Source organism: Heterodontus francisci, chromosome 45 (assembly GCF_036365525.1).
Source record: "Heterodontus francisci isolate sHetFra1 chromosome 45, sHetFra1.hap1, whole genome shotgun sequence".
Lineage (NCBI taxonomy): Eukaryota > Metazoa > Chordata > Chondrichthyes > Heterodontiformes > Heterodontidae > Heterodontus > Heterodontus francisci.
In genome coordinates, this window is record NC_090415.1 from 3,561,919 (window position 1) to 3,575,212 (window position 13,294).

Consider the following 13,294-nt stretch of genomic DNA (forward strand, 5'->3'; position numbering starts at 1 on the left):
TCCAGAGAAAAGGAGTGATCAGCATGAAGAGACTGCTGGAGATTTATGTTCCTGGTAATCTCTCCATCTCTATCTCTCCTTCCTCTGTCTTTTACTCTCTCAAGCCCTGTCTCACCTCTCTGTTCCTCTTTATCCATGTGTTACAAACACTGGACTTTGTCTTTCTCCCATCTTCACTCTTCATCTCTACTTCTCCCTCTGTTACCCTCTGAATCCCAGTCTCTCCCTCTCCGTTACCCTCTGAATCCCAGTCTCTCCCTCTCCGTTACCCTCTGAATCCCAGTCTCTCCCTCTCCGTTACCCTCTGAATCCCAGTCTCTCCCTCTCCGTTACTCTCTGAATCCCAGTCTCTCCCTCTCTGTTACCCTCTGAATCACAGTCTCTCCCTCTCCGTTACCCTCTGAATCCCAGTCTCTCCCTCTCTGTTACACTCTGAATCCCAGTCTCTCCCTCTCTGTCTCTCTCTCCCTCCCTCTCTGTTTCTTTCTCTCTCTCTGGCTCTCTCTGTCTCTCACTGTCTCTCCCTCTCTCTCCCTCTGCCTCTGTCCATGCCTCTGTCTCTCTCACACCATCTCGCCATCCCTCTCTCTGTCTCTCCCTCTCTCTGCCTCTCCATCTCTCTCTCTCTCTCTCTCCTTCTTTTACTTTGTCTCTCCCTATCTCTCTTTCTTACCCTCTGTCCATGACTCTGTTTACATCTCTCTCTCTCTCTCTCCCTCTCCCTCTCCCTCTTTTACTTTGTCTCTCCCTATCTCTCTTTCTCACCCTCTGTCCATGACTCTGTTTACATCTCTCTCTGTCTCTCTCTCTGTCTCTTTCCATGACTCCATTTGTGCCTCCCTTACACCATCTCTCCCACTCACTCTGTCTCACACTCTGTCTCTCTCTCTGTCTCTCTCTCTCTGTCTCTCTCTCTGTCCCTCCATCTGTCTTTCCCTCTCTGTCACTCTCTCTCTCTCCAACTATCTCTCTCTCTCTCTGTCTCTTTCCATGACTCCATTTGTGCCTCCCTTACACCATCTCTCCCACGCTCTCTCTCTCTCTGTCTCCCTCTCTCTGTCTCTCCATCTGTTTTTCCTTCTCTGTCTCTCCCTCTCTCTCCTTCTATCTCTGTCTCTCCATTTGTCTTTCCCTCTCTGTCTCTCCCTCTCCCTCCTTCTCTCTCTGTCTCTCTCTCCCTGTCCCTCCATCTGTCTTTCACTCTCTGTCACTCCCTCTCTCTCCTTCTATCTCTGTCTCTTTCTCTGTCCCTCCATCTGTCTTTCCCTCCCTGACACTCGCTCACTCTCCTCCTATCTCTGTCTCTGCCACTCCCTCTGTCTCCCTCTCTGTCCCTCCATCTGTCTTTCCCTCTCTGTCTCTCCCTCTCTCTACTTCCATCTCTGCCTCTCTCTCTCTGTCCCTCCACTTGTCTACCCCACCACCCCCCACCACACCGTCACTCCATCTCTCTCCTTCTATCTCTGTCTCTCTCTCTGTCTCTCTCTCTCTCTCTATCCCGCCATCTGTCTTTCCCTCCCTGTCACTCCCTATCTCTCCTTCCATCTCTGCCACTCTCCCTCTGTCCCGACATCTGTCTACCCCCCCACCCCACTCCCCGTCACTCGATCTCTCTCCTTCGATCTCTGTCTCTGCCTCTCTCTATCCCTCCATCTTTCCTTCAGTCCCTGTCACTCCATCTCTCTCCCTGTCTCTCCATCTCTCTCCTTCTCTCTGTCTCTCACTCTGTCCCTCCATCTGTCCCCCCCCCCCCCGTCACTCCATCTCTCTCCTTCTATCTCTGTCTTTCTCTCTCTGTCCCTCCATCTGTCTCCCCCCCCCCCCCCCCCCCCATCACTCCCTCTCTCTCCTTCTATCTCTGTTTCTCTCTCTATCCCACAGCCAGTAAAGTATTTTACATGATGGGACGCTGCAAATGTTGTTATACTCAGTGCGCACGGTACCTTCATGTTGTAATAAGATGTTATAATCTCTATTCAGATAACTCTCATGCCACAGGGGCAAAATTTCACTGGGTCAACATTCTGACCAAACACTAAAACATTACAGAAAGCGAGGCTCACAAATTCAACACAAGTTTCCTTTTCTGTGTCTCGCTGGTCTGTTCTGATTTTCTGTTGGGTGACATCAGCCTAGATTTTGTGTTCGGACCTGAACCCACAAACGTATAACTCAGAGGCAGGATTATTACCCACTGAGCTACAGCTGGCTCCAATGTTCCCAGAAAATTTAGTTGTTGTGCACGGCAAGTTTTTTTTTGTCCCACGTGCAGTCCCTTTAAATTTTTAAGAATCTTCGAAGACGTGTGTTATTTATCACGGAACAGGACCTGCGTGGTACCTTCCAGGCTGCTGCACACAGCTTTGCAGGAACACTGACCGACACTCTCCATCCCAATCTCTTCCTCTCTGGTAATCTCTCCCCATTGCTATCCTTCCCTCTCTCTGTTATTCTCTCTCTATATCTATCCCTGTCTTTCTCACTGTTACTCTCTCCATCTGGATGGAGGAGGAGAAAGAGAGGCATATATAGAGGCAGCTTTACTCGGTATCTAACCCCACACTGTACCTGTCCTGCGAGTGTTTTATAGAACAGAGAGGACAGAGATTTGCTCTGTAGATAACTCCATTCTGTACTTGGCTTGGCAGCATTTGAAGGGACAGTTTAGACGGAGCTTTACTCTGTATCCCTGGAATTTTGAAGTGTAAGGGGTGTTTAGTTTAGTTTAGTTTAGAGATTCAGCACTGAAACAGGCCCTTCGGCCCACCGAGTCTGTGCCGACCATCAACCACCCATTTATACTAATCCTACACTAATTCCATATTCCTACCACATCCCCACCTGTCCCCATATTTCCCTACCACCTACCTATACTAGGGGCAATTGCTAATGGCCAATTTACCGATCAACCTGCAAGTCTTTGGCATGTGGGAGGAAACCGGAGCACCCGGAGGAAACCCACGCAGACACAGGGAGAACTTGCACACTCCACACAGGCAGTACCCAGAATTGAACCCGGGTCGCTGGAGCTGTGAGGCTGCGGTGCTAACCACTGCGCCACTGTGCTGGGTGAATTGATCAAAGTTTACAAGACAATACTGGAAAGTGATGGGGTAGATAGAGAGAAACTCTTCTCACTGGTTGGAGGAGTCTCGGACGAAGGACACAGTCGAAAAATCTAACATTATTCGAAGACCCTTTCAAGGGTGAAATTTATTAACACTTCCTCACACAAAGGATGGTGGAATTTTGGAATTGTCTTCCACAAATAACCTCTCCCTATCTCTGCAATCTCCTCCAGCTCCACAATCCACCAATATCTGCCATCCTCTAATTCTGGCCTCTTGAACATCCCCAATTTGAATCGTTCCACCATTGGTGGCCGTGCCTTCAAGCTGCCAAGGCCCTAACTCTGGAATTCCTTTCCCAAACCTCACCGTCTCACTAACTCTCTTTCCTCTTTGAGGATTCTCCCTCAAACCAACCTCTGACCAAGTTTTTGGTCATCTGGTCTAATATCTCCTGAAGTGACTCAGTGTCAAATTTTTATTTTCTTGATTCATTTGTTGGATGTGTGCGTTAGTGGCCAGGACAGCATTTATTGCCCATTCACAATTGCCCTTGAGAAGGTGGTGTTGAGCCTCCTTCTTGAACCGCTGCAGTCCATGTGGGGTAGGTACACCCACAGTGCTGTTAGGAAGGGAGATCCAGGATTTTGACCCAGTCACAGTGAAGGAGCAGCGATATAGTTCCAAGTCAGGATGGTGTATGACTTAAGGGAAACTTGCAGGTGGTGGTGTTCCCATACGTGTTTCCTGTTTGTTTGCTCTCTCTCCCCCTCCTTCTTTCTAGACCTCCCTGTCCTCCTGTCCCTCTGTGTTATGAGAACCTAAGAACAGAAGGAAGTGGGTGCAGGAACAGAGAGACCTGGGGATGTCTGTGCACAAATTGAAGGTGGCAGAGCTAGTTGAGAAAGTGGTTAAAAGGCATATGGGATGCTAGGCTTTGTAAATGGAGGCTTAGAGTATAAAAGCAAGGAGGTTATGATGAAGCTTTATAAAACACTGCTTCATCCTCAACTAGTATTGTGTCCAATTCTGGACACCGTACTTTCGGAAGGATGTGGGGGCTTTAGAGAGGATGCAGAAAAGACTCACGAGCAAGGTTCCCGGGATGAGGGACTTCAGTTACCTGGATAGATTGGAGAAACTGGTGTTGTTCTCCATAGAGAAGAGAAACTTGAGATGAGATTTGATAGAGGTGTTCAAAATCATGAGGGGTCCTGACAGAGTAGATGTAGGAGTAGGAATGCAGCACATAGGACATTCCAGACCCATTTCTGTTCAGTGTTTACTTAAACAAGCGAATTGACCATTTAATATTTTTAACTGACTTAACCCTTGTGTTCCCACAAAGATCAAGCTAGCAAATTCAACAGTGGTCACTTTGACTTCATCCCATCGTGTCTTATGTACATTCTGACAGGATTGCAGGTATAACTGTAGTCATAAAATTCAGCTGAAAATTGATCAGTTACATTGTTATTTCAGTCCATATTTACAGTACACACGGTACCTTACTGTTGTAATAAAGTCATATAGTGTCTATTCATCCCACTGGGGCAAAATGTCACTGGCTCAACATTCTCACCAAATACTAAAGCATTCCACAATGCAAGACTCTGAAATTCAACACAAGTTTCCTTTTCTGAGTCTCGCTGGTCTGTTCTGATTCTCTGAGGGATTACTGATGCTTATCCTCCACATGAGCAGTCGTCCTAATCCCGTGTGCCTGTCCTGCTCCCAAACCCAGCATCCACTTACATTAAGGCAAGTGATACAGGAGCGTCTCAGTGACTGAGGCAGGTGAGTCTTGAGGCTGAGCCGGGCACAGCCGGGTTAATCCGACACTCCAGGGACAGTTTAAACGGAGCTTTACTCTGTATCGAAGATATGCTGTACCTTCTCTGAGAGTGTCCGATGAGGCAGTGTAGACGAGGAGAGTTATTCCTTACCCATTTTAAACATGGAGAAGTGAATATCCAAGAGATTGTTTTAAATGTGATGAGGGTTTCTGTCTCTACCACCCTTTCAGGCAGTGAGTTCCAGACACCCACCAGCCACTGGTCAATGTTTCCCCAGGATGTTGACGCTGGGTGATTCAGTGATGGGAGAATGCTTTGAATGCCAAGGGGAGGTGGTTGGATTCTCTCTTGTTGCAGATGGTCATTGCCTGGCACTTGTGTGACGTGAATGTTACTTGTCACTGGTCGGCCCAAACCTGAATGTTGTCTGGGTCTCGGTGCATATGGCTCTGGATTGCTTCATTATCTGAGGCAAAATACTGTGGATGCTGGAAATCTGGAAAGCATCGAGCTGAATCACTAACTTTGTTTCTCTCTCCACAGATGCTGCCTGACCTGCTCAGTATTTAAAGCACTTTCTGCTGGGATCTCAGCTGAAGATGGCTGGGCCTCGGACACTACCCTGATAAACTCCTGCAGTGATGTCCTGGGACTGAGATGATTGACTTCCAACAACCACAACCATCTTCCTTTGTGCTCGGTATGAGCCCAACCAGTGGAGAGATTTCCCCCGATTCCCACTGACTTCAGTTTTACTCGGGCTCCTCGATGTCACACTCGGTCAAACGCTGCCTTGATGTTAAGGTCAGTCTCTCTTCCCAGTAGCAGACAGGAGTGAATCGTTCCCTTTGACCCGTTGTACACTGAACAAGCTGTGCTTCTTCACAGCCTGATACAGGACTGTACACGGCCGATTAATGTAGCCCATCAAACACTCCCAGAGCAGGTTCAGCACAGCTTAGGAACAGAGTACAGTTCCTTCAACATTCTCTCTCTGTCTCTCCCTCCTGCTATCTCTGACACTAGAAGAGAGACAGAGGGAGAGAGGGTTAGATATGAAGGCAGAGAGAGGGCTCTGGAGAGGGACAAAGTTGGAAAGAGAGAGGTTGTTGAGGTGGATGAAAAGGATAATGTAAGATATATTAATTTGATGTAATCCTTCACTGCTGTGTACACAAACATATAAGAGATAGATATGGAGAGAAAAAAAACATCGGGAGAGGGGGAAATGCAGACAAAGTTGGGGCCCAGGCAGACACTTTTGATGATCCAGAAGGAATAGCCTCCATTTTAAACATCCAGCAAGCTATTCCACTGTGGGAGCCATCACACCCAAACAGACATAGACACACACACAAACACACAGAAATACCCACACAATGATATTGGTTGTACAAATTTCATGCTGGTTTATTGGTTAATTTTTAAATCTGTGATTGATAGATTCTTGTTAACCAAAGGTATTAAGAGATAAGGGGCAAAGGCAGGATATATGGTGTAAGTTACATCACAGCTCAGCCAAGATCTCATTTGATGCCGGAACAGGGCTGAGTGGTTGAATTGCATCTTCCTCTTCCAATATCCCCTGTGAAGTATCCTTCTTTCTCTGTCAGTCACCCTGTCAGTCCATGTCTCTCTGTTTCTCTTTTTCTGTCTCTCTCTCTCTCTGTCTCTATCGGACAGTGTAGAGTGAGATTCACTCTGTATCCACCCCATGATGTTCCTGCGCTGGGAGTGTGTGATGGGACAGTGTAGAGGGAAATTTACTCTGTGTCAAACCCAACATTGTGCTTGGCTTGGGAATATTTAATGGGACAGTGTAGCTGGAGATTTACTGTGTATCCCTGGAATTTTGAAGGCTCAGGTGTGATTTGATGATTGTTTTCAAGATAATAAGGGAAACTGATGGGGTAGACAGAGAGTAACAATTCCCACTGGCTGCAGAGTCTAGAACATGGGGGCATAGTCTAAAAATATAAACCTCGTCTAAAAACCTTTCAGGAGTGAAATGAAGAAACACTTCAACACACCAGGTGTGGTATCAGTTTGAAACTCTCTTCCACAATCAGCAATTGATGCTGAGACACTTGTTAATTTTTAAATCTGAGTTTGATAGATTTTTGTTAACCCAAGGTATTAAGGGGCAAAGATAGGTACATGGAGTGAGATCACACATCAGCCATGAGCTCATTGAATGACAGAACAGGGTTGAGGGGCCAAATGGCCTCCTCCTCTTCCTCTGTCCTACGACAAATATCCTGCTATCACTCTCTGTGTCTTGGTCTCTGTCTCCCTCTTTGTCTCTCTTTCTGTCTGTCTTTCTCTCCTCTCATCTGTGGAAATCCACACACATCAGTCAGCCATTTTAGGTTCATTTTCAGTGGCCATTTTATGTTACCACAACACTAGGACATTTATCGCTGTCTATCCCAAACCATCTCTCTTTGTAGTCTATTTGTGTTCTCCTCACAGCTTATTGTCCCACCTAACCTAGTATCTCTCTCCTTTGCTCCGTCTCACTCACGCACTCTCCCCCCCATTTCTCTCTCCCCCCATTTCTCTCTCCCCCCCCCCCCCCCCCACTGCAATCTCTCTTGAAGTGTCCTGTTATCACATCCTTTATTATAGATTCGAACATTTTCCCAATGACTGATGTTAGACGAACAGGTCTTTAGTTCCCCATTTTCTCTCTCCTTCCTTTTGTAAATAGTGGGGTTACATTTGCTACCTTCTAATCTGCCTCTCTCACACTGCCTCTGTCCCTCGCTATCTGTCTTACCCCCCTCTCTCTCTCGCTATCTCTCCCTCTCTCTCTCTACCTCTGTCCATGTCTCAATTTGTGCCTCCCTCACACTATCTCTCCCTCTCTCTCTGTCTCTCTCTAGCTCTCTGTCTGCCTCTCTATGTCTGCCTCTCTGTGTCTCCTTCTCTCTCTGTGCCTCTCTCACTCTCTATCTGTCTCTCCCCCAGCTCTCTCTCTCTGTCTCTCCCTCTCTCTCTTTCTCAACCTCTGTCCATGTCTCAATTTGTGCCTCCCTCACACCATCGCTCCCTCTCTCTGTCTCTCTCTATCTCTCTCTCTGCCTCTTTCTCTCTCTCCCTTTCTCCCTCTCGCTTCCTCTGTCCACGTCTCAGTTTGTGTCTCCCCCACACCATCTCTCCCTCCCTCTCTCCCTCCCTCTCTCTCACCCTCTCTCTCTCTCTTTCTCCCACTCTGTCTCTGTCTCAGAGTTACAGCTCAGATGATTAACCTCTTTATCCATGTGTTATGAACACGGGACTTTGTCTCTCTCCCATTTTCTAGGATGTTGCCAGGACTGGAGAATTGTAGCTATGAGGATAGGCAGGGGTTGTTGTCCTTGGAACAGAGAAGGCTGAGGGGAGATCTGATTGAAATGTACAAAGTGTTGAGGGTCCTGGATAGAGTGGAGGTGAAGGGCAGAGAACCATAGCAGAAAGGTCAGTGACGAGGGGGCATAGATTTAAAGTGATTGGTAGAAAAATTAGAGGGGAGTTGAGGAAAATCATTTTCACCCAGAGGGTCGCGATGGTCTGGAACTCACTGCCTGAAAGGGTAGTTGAGGCAGAGACCCTCAACTCATTCAGAACGAGTCTGGATAGGCACCTCAAGTGCGGTAAGCTGCAGAGCTCGGACCAAATGCTGGAAGGTGGGATTAGAATAGGTTGATCGTTTTTCGGCTGGCACAGAGAGAATGGGTGAAGTGGCCGCTTTCTGTGCGTTGAAATTTCTATATTGCCCTCGCCAACTCCATTTTTCCCTCTGTTACCCTCTGAATCTCAGTCTCTCCCTCTCTGTTACCCTCTGAATCCCAGTCTCTCCCTCTCTGTTCCCCTCTGAATTCCAGTCTCTCCCTCTCTGTTACCCTCTGAGTCCCAGACTCTCCCTCTCTGTTACCCTCTGAATTCCAGTCTCTCCCTCACTGTTACCCTCTGAATCCCAGACTCTCCCTCTCTGTTACCCTCTGAATTCCAGTCTCTCCCTCACTGTTACCCTCTGAATCCCAGTCTCTCCCTCTCAGTTACCCTCTGAATCCCTGTCTCTCCCTCTCTGTTACCCTCTGAATTCCAGTCTCTCCCTCTCTGTTACCCTCTGAATCCCAGTCTCTCCCCCTCGGTTACCCTCTGAATTCCAGTCTCTCCCTCTCCCTTACCCTCTGAATTCCAGTCTCTCCCTCTCTGTTCACATCTGCATCCCAGTCTCTCCCTCTCTGTTAATCTCTGAATCCCAGTCTCTCCCTCTCTGTTACTCTCTGAATCCCAGTCTCTCCCTCTCCGTTAACCTCTGCATCCCAGTCTCTCCCTCTCTGTTACTCTCTGAATCCCAGTCTCTCCCTCTCTGTTACTCTCTGAATCCCAGTCTCTCCCTCTCTGTTACCCTGTGAATCCCAGTCTCTCCCTCTCTGTTACCCTCTGAATCCCAGTCTCTCCCTCTCTGTTACCCTCTGAATCCCAGTCTCTCCCCCTCTGTTACCCTGTGAATCCCAGTCTCTCGCTCTCTGTTACCCTCTGAATCCCAGTCTCTCCCTCTCTGTTACCCTCTGAATCCCAGTCTCTCCCTCTCCGTTACCCTCTGAATCCCATTCTCTCCCCCTCTGTTACTCTCTGAATCCCAGTCTCTCCCTCCATGTTTCCCTCTGAATCCCAGAATCTCCCTCTCTGTTACCCTGTGAATCCCAGTCTCTCCCTCTCTCTTACCCTCTGAGTCCCAGACTCTCCCTCTCTGTTACCGTCTGAATCCCAGTCTCTCCCTCTCTGTTACCGTCTGAATCCCAGTCTCTCCCTCTCTGTTTCCCTCTGAATCCCAGACTCTCCCTCTCTGTTACCCTCTGAATCCCAGACTCTCCCTCTCTGTTACCGTCTGAATCCCAGTCTCTCCCTCTCTGTTTCCGTCTGAATCCCAGTCTCTCCCTCTCTCTTACCCTCTGAGTCCCAGTCTCTCCCTCTCATTTACCCTCTGAGTCCCAGTCTCTCCCTCTCCGTTACCCTCTGAATCCCAGTCTCTCCCTCTCTCTTACCCTCTGAGTCCCAGTCTCTCCCTCTCCGTTACCCTCTGAATCCCTGTCTCTCCCTCTCTGTTACCTGACCAGAGCTTTATAAATGTTCAGCGCACCCTCTCGGCTTTAGTACTCACTGTATACAGTGTAAATTGTGGTATTCCCCAGGGGTTTTGATTAGGACCACTGATCTTATTGATATATGAATGACTTAGACTGGGGTAAACAGGGCATAACTTCAACATTGTGCCATCTGCAATGTAAGAAACAGTGAAGGGAATAGGAGTAGACTTCAGGAGGATAGAGGCAGTCTGGTGAAATGGTCAGACACATAGCAGGTTAACATCAATGCTGAGAAATGTCAAATGATGCATTTTGGAAGGAAGACTGAGGAGAAGCGATATAAACTAAATGGTACAATGTTAAAATGGGTGCAGGGACAGAGAGATCTGGGATTTCATTTGTGTCACTTTTTACATCTAAAAGATTCAATTTGGGGCTTGCAATCTCTAAGTTGAATTTAGCTTCATCCTGAAAAGTGTTAGCAAACGTGTTGGGAAATGTGTCAAAAGCTGTTTCCATTCAGACATTCCTGCATTGTGGAAGTGTGAGCTGTCTTTGCAGAGACAGGAAATAGAGTTGTTTGAATGGACCTGCAGGTTTTGGTTGATGCAATAAGGTGAGAATTTGAATTGTGTCCCTTCCAGATACACAGAATTGAAGGTATTTACAGAACACCACATGAAGTAGTTTACCAATGTCTGACAAACTTCAAAGACTTCAAACACATGGAAGAAGAGGCGAAGGGAACAATATACAAAACCTGAGACCGTCAGACATCAGCAGGAGGAAAATGAATCTCTTTTTATGGGTTTTAATTTGAAGGCCTGAGCTGATGATTGAAAAAGTAGGAGTTCAAATCCCACACAGGGCTGTTGTGAATTTGAATTCTATTTTTTCTTTAAAAAAACATAAATCTGGAGTTAAAAAGCCTCTAGGTTGGAATGATTCACTCCTGTCTACTGGTGCAAAGCCTGTGTGTGTCTCAGTTTGCTGTATTTGTTAACAATTTAAGATGTTGTGGTAGAATGCAACATACCCAAGTTTACCAATGACACAAAAATAGGCAGCATTGTAAGCAGTGTAGCTGGAAGCATCAAATTACAAAGAGATATTAATATCTTAAATAAATGGGCAAAACTGTGGCAGTTAGATTTCCATGTCAGCAAAAAAAGACTAGAACAGAGTACTTTATAAATGGTGTAAAGATAGAAACACTGGAGGTTCAAAGAGACTTTGGGGGGTCCATGTCCATTTGAGTGCAGTGTAGATTTACCAGAATGATAACTGGACTCCAAGGGTTAAATTACGAGGTGATATTACACAAACTAGGGATTTATTGCCTGGAATTTAGGAGGATCAAGGTGATTTGATCAAAGGTGTTGAGATATTAAGGGGAACTGATGGGGTAGTTTGGGAGAAACTATTTCAGCAGCTTGGGAACATAGGAACAGGAGTAGGCCATTCAGCCCATCGAGCCTGCTCTGCCATTCAATACGATCATGGCTGATCATCCACTTCAATGCCTTTTTCCCAGCCTGAGTTTCCACAGCCCACTGGAGCAGAGAATTCCAAAGATTCAAAACCCTCTGAGCAAAGAAATTTCTCCCCATCTCTGACCTAAGTGGCTTCCCCCTGATTTTGAAATTGTGTCCCCTGGTTCTAGACTCCCGAACCAAAGGAGACATCTTACCTGCATCTAACCTGTCTATCCCTTTAAGTATTTAGTATGTTTCAATAAGATCACCTCTCATTCTTCTAAAGTCCAATGAGTTTAGGCCCAACCTGTTCAACCATTCCTCATAAGACAACCCCTTCATCCCAGGAATCAGCCGAGTGAACCTTCTCTGAACTGGTTCCAATGCATCCAGGCCTGACCATTTATCCACTTTCAAAGTTGCCAAACACCTTAATATTTCCCTCTCACTCTGTTTATCCCATCCAATATTTCACACTCCTCCTCTTTAACTACAATATCTGCATCGTTCCCCCTCTTTTATAAAGAGGGAGACAAAGTATTCATTAAGAACCATGCCCACATCTCCCACCTCCATACACACATTCCCTTTTTGGTCCCTAATACTCTATCCTTATTTATCCTCTTGCTCTTCATGTATTTATAAAACATCTTTGTGATTTCTTTGGTTTAATGGTAATATTATTTTCCGGCTATTTCTTTGCTCTCCTAATTTGATTTTTAATTTCACCCTTGTACTTTCTACACTCATCTCGGCCTCTGTGGTATTGAGCTCTCGGTATCCGACATAAGCTTCCCTCTTGTGCCTTATCGTACCCGGTTTGATCCTTGACATCCAAGGGGCTCTAGATTTCGGAGTACCACCCTGTTTGTCTTTGTGTGAACATATTTGACATATACCCACAATACAGGACTGGGCAGATAATGGGGATTGTTACTGAGGTTGTCTTTGGGGATTTTTACTGACATCAGTGTGGATTTTAAAGTGTGTCTCCCCTTCCCTCACATCTAAAGTCTCTCAGTGTTGTTGTTGTGTGTTGACAGCTTTTCCAGTGTCCAGTCCCTTTCAACTTTTAATAAAATCTGTGGAACACAAAGAAATGTAAAGTTTCTCCTACAAGCTGTTTTGTCCTCCCTCTTTCACTGTCTTTCTCTGTCACTGCCCTATCTCTCTCTCTGTCTCTCTACAGGACTGGGCAGACACTGGGGATTGTTACTGAGGTTCTGTTGGTCATTTTTACTGACATCAGTGTGGATTGTAAAATCTGTCTGGGTGTGTCGGTGTGTGTCTGTGTGTGTGTGTGTGTCTGTGTGTGTGTGTGTCTGTGTGTGTGTGTGTGTCTCTGTGTGTGTCTGTGTGTGTGTGTGTGTGTGTCTCTGTGTGTCCCTTCATGGATGTGTCTGTGTGTGTCTGGATGTGTGTGTGTGAGAGAGAGAATATCAGGGTCACCTCGCTCCATCTTATCTCTCCTTCTCTCTCTGTTTCTCCTTCTCTCTCCCTCTCTCAATCCACCTCTCTCATAGAAACATAGAAAATAGGATCAGGAGCAGGCCATTCGGCCCTTTGGGCCTGCTCCGTCATTCAATAAAGATCATGACCGATGGTCTAATTCAGTACCCTGTTCCCACTTTCTCCCCATACCCCTTGATCCCTTTGACATTAAGAAATATATCTCTCTCCTCCATGAATATATTTAATGACTTGGCCTCCACTGCCTTCTGCGGTAGAGAATTCCACAGGTTCACCACCCTCTACCCCATCCATCTCTCCCCCTCTATCTCCGTCTCCACCCTCTATCTCCGTCTCCACCCTCTATCCCCGTCTCCACCCTCTATCTCCCTCTCCCCCCTCTATCTCCCTCTCCCCCCTCTATCTCC